Source organism: Juglans microcarpa x Juglans regia, chromosome 3D (assembly GCF_004785595.1).
Source record: "Juglans microcarpa x Juglans regia isolate MS1-56 chromosome 3D, Jm3101_v1.0, whole genome shotgun sequence".
NCBI classification, from domain to species: domain Eukaryota; kingdom Viridiplantae; phylum Streptophyta; class Magnoliopsida; order Fagales; family Juglandaceae; genus Juglans; species Juglans microcarpa x Juglans regia.
Window position 1 is genome coordinate 29,536,692 of NC_054598.1, and position 6,907 is coordinate 29,543,598.

At 34.4% G+C, this 6,907-nt stretch overlaps 1 pseudogene; it reads right to left on the reverse strand.

The window, feature by feature from the left end:
* Nucleotides 1-3,216: 3,216 nt before the first annotated feature.
* On the reverse strand, nt 3,217-6,689 carry LOC121253875 (annotated as a pseudogene).
* Between the last annotated feature and the right edge of the window lie 218 nt (nt 6,690-6,907).

Sequence of the window (6,907 nt, forward strand, 5' to 3'; positions counted from 1 at the left end):
CGGGAATTGTGACGTTGAATGAGTGGAAGTCCGCCCCATTTTCATTATCAATTTTATTTTGCAATGCATTATCAAATTGATCAACAAACACTTTTAAGTTTGTCCTAGAATGTTCGTAGCCATCAAATAAAGCATTCATGTCCCCGCTTCGTTGGAATGTACTCATCCCAGTCCAGAAAATTTCTTTCAGGAATTAATACCGGTACCCAATACGAACGCTCAGCGTATAAACTCTGCAACCAAGCATTCTCCTGCAAGTTGTACGCCGTAATTAAAACTTTCCAACATTTTTCAAACTCCTCTATTGTTTGAGAGTCGTACACACACTTCAGCAAATTACTTTTCAACCCAGTTATGTATGCATGATGTGGACCAAGTTTCTCAGACACTTTTTCAGTATGTCCTATAAGCAAAATCTGTGTCGTATATTGGAAAATAATAGCACAATCGCATTCTTCATAGCTCTATCTTGATCTGTGATTATTACGACAGTCTTTTTCATTGAATGGCAAGTTCTCAAATCCACCCGCTTCTTGCACAAGTGCTACGAAACTCTTGTTCATTCTGATGCCAGCATGATCATTTGTATCTAACACTCTCTTAACAGACTCGCTGACTCTATTGCAGCGAAATAATCTCGACTTTTGCGGACTTAAGTCATGATTGTGGGAATTGTGAACATTAAACAACTTCAACAATCCATCCATGAACGTAGCATTTATCTTTGCCTTACAGTTAGTCTTTGATGTCAGACATGGCTTCGCGGCATTTTTCGTCCGGTTTCATGCCGTCCCACCACGAGAACAACCCAGCGTGATATATCTAAGGCTCCCATCCTCAAACCTATGACTCATTCGTGTCAGTATCTCCAAACCACATTGTTTTCCATATCTTTTCTAATAAGAAACTAACTCGTCTTGAGATTTAAACATCATCCCCACCTTCGGCTCCTCAATGATATCGGCCACCTCGGTATGCACAGCATTTTTTTTTTCTCGACCTCATTGTCATCTTCGAATTCAAAGGACATAGACAAAGTTTCAACCTCCCTCGAGTTAGGTGTGGCTCTTGAATTTCTTCAACTTGGCTGGAGCTTGCAGAGTTTAAACCAATCAAAAATGGGGTTGATGACTGAAATCCCGGCATAAGATTTTCCTGCAGTTTACAACAATAAAAACTAATATTTAAATCAATAGAAACATTTTAAAAAATACACACCCTACTTAAATAACGAACTCATCAGCTGACAAGTCCAGGAAGATGGCGTCCCATCAGGACGAGGTAAGAAAGGTGGTAACCAAGCATGTGGCATTGGTGCATGGCTCCCATGCATATAGCTTGAGAGATCGGGAATTTGCAGTAGATGGAAAAGATGGAGATTTTGTGAACTAGCGTGCAGATAGAGAGTTTCTCAAGAACGAGAAGATGAACCGGTCTCTTCTCTCTTCTCTTCATGTTTTCTTCTTTCTTTCCTCTCTCTCTCTCTTTTTATTAAATTAACATCTGACATTAGCATCCACGTCAAAATCGGTGCACATATCGGTCCGCAAATTCGTTGTATGTAGCAGAGCCGTTCAAATTAAGGCCTAAGGCCAAAATTTTACAAGCTTTATTTTTATTTATTTTGATAAAATCTTGTAATAAACTATTACTTTGAATATAAATACAACAAATTTTTCTTAATAATGTAATTATACAATAACCCTTGTAAGTGCTTTTATTGATCTTCATTTAGTTTTTCCTTAATTACACTCTAATTAACAATTCTTTTCATTTATATAAACTTATAAGTTGTTAATTACTTTTGATATTAATTAATTAAAAATAATATTTCAAGATGTTTTTATTTCTTTAGAGTATTTTTATATTTTTTAGAAAAATTCTTTCTTGGAGGCCTCTTAATATTATTTTTTAAATAGTAATAATATCAATATTATTTCTTAGAGGATTTAAGAATTTTTATTTATTAATAAAGGTCATTAATAATTTTACCTTTGGGAGGGGCGCCCTTTGATACTGATTGATACAATAGCGAAGTATGACTTTGAATGGAAAAATGTCATGTTGTGGTGGAGATGATTGACCTTGACAATTATAAGCCCCAGGCAGTGATACTGCCCATCTACTACTCAAGTGTATTTCAAGTTTTTTTTTTAAATATTTTTTTAACATCCTTAATCACTAAGAAAAAATTAAAACAATATAAAACTTTACTAATACTCACTTCCTTAATCATTAAGTAAAATTAAAAATTAAAAAAAAAATCAAATAGAAAAAAGTAGTAGATAGGTAGTAGTAGGATAGTAACACTATCATTATTTATAAGCCCTAGTGAAAGTGGTTGGTGCCCGGGAACTTATTGAAATAGTAGTTGCTCATGATGGAATTGGACGCCTGACGCAATGCGCTCTGCAACCTGACCTTGCCTAGGTAACTTGGACGCTCCATTTAGATTGAGAGATGAGATAAAATGAAATTGTTTTAAATGAGTTGAATAAAATATTGCCTAGATTTTAGATGAGTTTTAAGTTTATTAACTCCCTATTTGGATTGAGAGATGAGATGAGAATAGATTATTTTATATGAATTGAATAAAATATTATAAAAATATTATTTTTTAATATTATTATTAACTTGGGATTTGAAAAAGTTCAATTTTTTTATATTTTGTGTGAAAATTTAAAAAAATTATAATAATAAGATGAGATGAGTTAAGATCACTTCTCAATCCAAACGGGCCTTAATGAACTTCAATTACATCTCTCACACAAATTTAAAGTTTATTGAAGTCAGTGACTCATGTGCCAAACCCCCTCATTTTTTTTTTTCCTTTTTTAGGTTCTAACTAATTGCACCTCCTAATCCTTAAATCACTTTTGATCAATCATTGAACTATTTGCCGTCGTGACCAACTAATTTTAGTTAGCACCACTCATATTTCAAATTATTAAATTTCATATTGATTGTTTATTTCTTAATTACGGATAATGTTTATGCTACTTTTATATTCCCGATATCGGGACGGTTTTAGAAAAATTTTACTCATCATATATATAAACATGTATATATACCCACACACATATATATACACATGGCTTCTTTGTGAATTCAAATTTTACTTCTTGTCTTGACACTCTCATTGAAATTCCATTGTTGTATGTTGTAAATGGATAATTAAGTAAACACACACACACACACACACATATATATATATAGAAAAGCTTTTATTCATCAAAAGTGATACATTCACCGTTGCTAAAGACGTTGATCATTATTTCACATCAATAGAATAGATCGTCGACGTATGGTTAATTATGGCCAACACTCTAAATAGATAGACTCATATCTGCACTGGATCAACAAGCAATGAAGTGATACCGTCTATCAACAATTGTGTAACCTTTGTGTATGCATCGCCATCCTTGTAAACAACATCCATTACACGTGCGAGATTGAGAACGCGCTCTAGGAAATGCTTTGGCACTTGAGTAGGTTTAAGGAAGTCGCTGTTAATATCTTTCCATGCATTCACGATCTGCTTCTTAAATTCTTCTTCTACCTCATGCTTTGAGACACCATGCTGCTTCATATAGCAGTCGATGGCAGAGGCAACGTGTTCTCTCTTTTGCTCAAACTACAGGAAAAAATAGAAACATTTAGTGATTTTATTTCCAACATCAATGGCACAAGATTAATTTGTGGGACTGCCAAATTGATGTTGGCACATTGCCTACTGAATGTAGAGCTAGGGAAAGGAATTATTAATTAAGGATATATATATTATATAATAAAATCTCCTAATATATTTTATATCTTTAAGCTCCCTCTTGCCTGTGGACCAGACTCCCTTAATAAGTGGACCTCGCCAACAAGTGGATTATTATTTAACTGATATCGTAAAGTATGGAGTCAGAGATCAAATTCAGAACCTTTGCTCTGATACCATAAATGTGAACTTACTACTTATTCCAAAAGCTGAACTTAATGTAGATAATGTGAAATATCTACATGCATGCAATGTTGGTAGTTAGCATGAAGAATATTCTAACTGAGATTACTTTCTTTATTTTTTGCAATGAGAGAGTGTCCAATTTTATCACTATAAACTGAATATATATATATATATATGTGTGTATCTATATATATATATAGATATGATTGAAGTAATCGGTAGTTTGCTTTTTCTTTTCCTTTTTTTTAATAGGTTGTATCGAAATTGGACGTCCCAATTAGTTGTATACCTCAGTAGAAACAAGGTCATCCATGAGTCTGCATATCGTTTCTGCTGCTTTAACAATCTTAGGGTTACCGCAAGCCCAATCGAAGACCTCCTTTGTTGCATCTCCCATGCCAAGAAAAGATAAGGTTACAAGTGTAGCGTAACCACCGGTTACTAGGGCATTCCTTATGTACTCCTCCACCGTGGGTATATATTTTTCCTTCATCCATTTGGCTTCAAGAAGGTAGGCTTGAGCTAGGCATTTGATCTGGTTGCATTAAAAACCTTGAAATTAAACATACATTCAGAGTATAAAAACTCAAAATTTAGTGAAAAAAGAGGCCCGTAAAAGTAGTGATTAATTGTTGGTCATGTCGTACTTTTTCCTTTGTATAGTAAAGGCCGTATATCCTTCCTTCCTTGGACACATCTTCCTCAATTACCTCAGTAACATGCAAGAGTGCTTTGTAGATAGATTTCATGTACTCTGGGAGCTGCTCTATGCAGCGGATATCCCACCTGAACGTTATTAATTTATTAAATAAAAAATACAGATCATCGATTATAAATTCTGGATCCGATAGAAGAGCCATTAAGTTAACCTTATAACGGCATCTGTAAAGAGTTGAAGCTCTTCAAATGTACCGTAGGCATCATATGTATCATCCATTATTGAGATCACGCAGGTCACTTTGCCAAGCATCATCCGCCCATGAGAATATTGGGGTTCAAAGTACGGTCCCAAAATCCATATGAAGTACAACTCCACCACTCTATCTCGGACATACGATATCTTCTCCGGGACCCCTAAATATTCTCTCCACCACCTAAGCAAGAATTGCAACGGAAATTGACATCAAATCTTCCCATATATATTATATATATGCATATACAAAATTAACACCAACAGGTATATATTATATAATGAAGTGCGATACCATGCATGTGATCTATATATATGGCCTTAATTACCTCGAGAGCTCGGCAACTTCCTTCTGGTGTTGCCGTTGTAGCATGTTAAAATCCAACTTAGCGAAGTTGAGAACAACTTCATTAAATGAAGCAGTTTCTGGGTAGGTAGAAAAATAATGCCTCGCCTCTAATCTAGGCAACCATTTTCGAAGAGGCCGCTCCAAGGCACGGCGCACTTGTGCAGCAACAGCAGGGTTTAAATTACTCACCATCGACTCGAGTTGCGTTGTAGTAAATTGAAGTGCTTCATCGAGTATATCTTCTCCATGGACCCTCATATGCGAAGCTTCATAAAGGCTTAAAATACCTCGCACGTCGTGAATAATTGATTCCTTGAAGTTGATCCCTTCACTATCCTTAAACTTGCTGAAAACATCTGCATGATCACCACCCCAACACATGAGCACAAGTATATGATCTGTGCAGCTAAAGTTTCCGTAAACAAAACAATACCAAAATATATTTTCTATGAGAAACAATAGAGTGTCGAATAAGCATTTTGATGAAGCACCCATCAAGTTGCATGCTCTAGTTCCATTTTTTAATGAATTATTGTAGCATTCTTCAATCATTTCTTCACTAAATTTATTAAGCTTTGGCCTTTTAATTTATTCTTTTATTTTAACTGTCTAATGAGTACTAATTAGTAATTACCACTCGGAGTGTTATAACCCTGCTGCCTCAGTAAGCGAAAACGGAGAGAAACAGTGTACAGGTCGTCAAAGTCTCCAGTGTCGATCGTCATCATTGTTGTGAATTTGTTGGAGTATGTTATCAATCTCACTTTCAAATTGGTAAGACACGCCTAAGCGTTGGATCGCATCAATCAGCTCCAACTTTTGTGATATATCACCGACGGGACCCATCAGCAAGCTCTGCACTTTTTCCTTCAGCCTTTGAACTCTCTCCAAGCTCTCAGAGGTAATCTCCTACAGCACAAAGATGATAGATCATAATACACATTTTCATGACCGTAAGCATTTGAATATATATATATATATATATATATAAATGATAAAGTTACAACCTCTTTACAATTTTTCTACAATCTTCAAATAAAATAATATTTTCTAAAATATTCATTTTAATTTTAATTTTGACTTGATGCGTTTGAATTTAAAAAAATACTATCTTATTGATAAGTTGTAAATAATATAAATAAAAACACCATTTTATTTGAAAATTGCAGAAAAATTGTAAAAAAATTGTAACTCTTATCATTTATATATATATATATATATGTATAGAGAGAGAGAGAGGCTTCACAAATATTCAATTACGTACCATGGACTTGCTATTATAAGAGATGAATTTATCTCCCCAAATGCTTGGGTGAAAAGTTGCCAACGGACGTTTTACAACAGACATACTTGGCTTCTGGGTTTGAGAAGGAATAATCGATGAAGGAAGAGACATTTTGTAGAACAACTTGGTGTATAAATGGAGACGGAGTTGGCTTAGTGCTAGTTGTTCTTCAAGTGTTGTGAATGAACAACTTATGCAAGGCCACTTATATATAGATACCTACGTTGCATACGGACAACGCCGCATGCATGCATGTGCATGTGTTAGAATATTACCGCTAGAGAAATTCTATTTGCAATTTACAGTGGGAATTACGCATAAAATTCTATTAATGAATGAGCGTAAAAGGAAAAAAATATAATTTAAAAATGATATTATTATAATTTTAATTCGTTTTTAACTATAACTTTA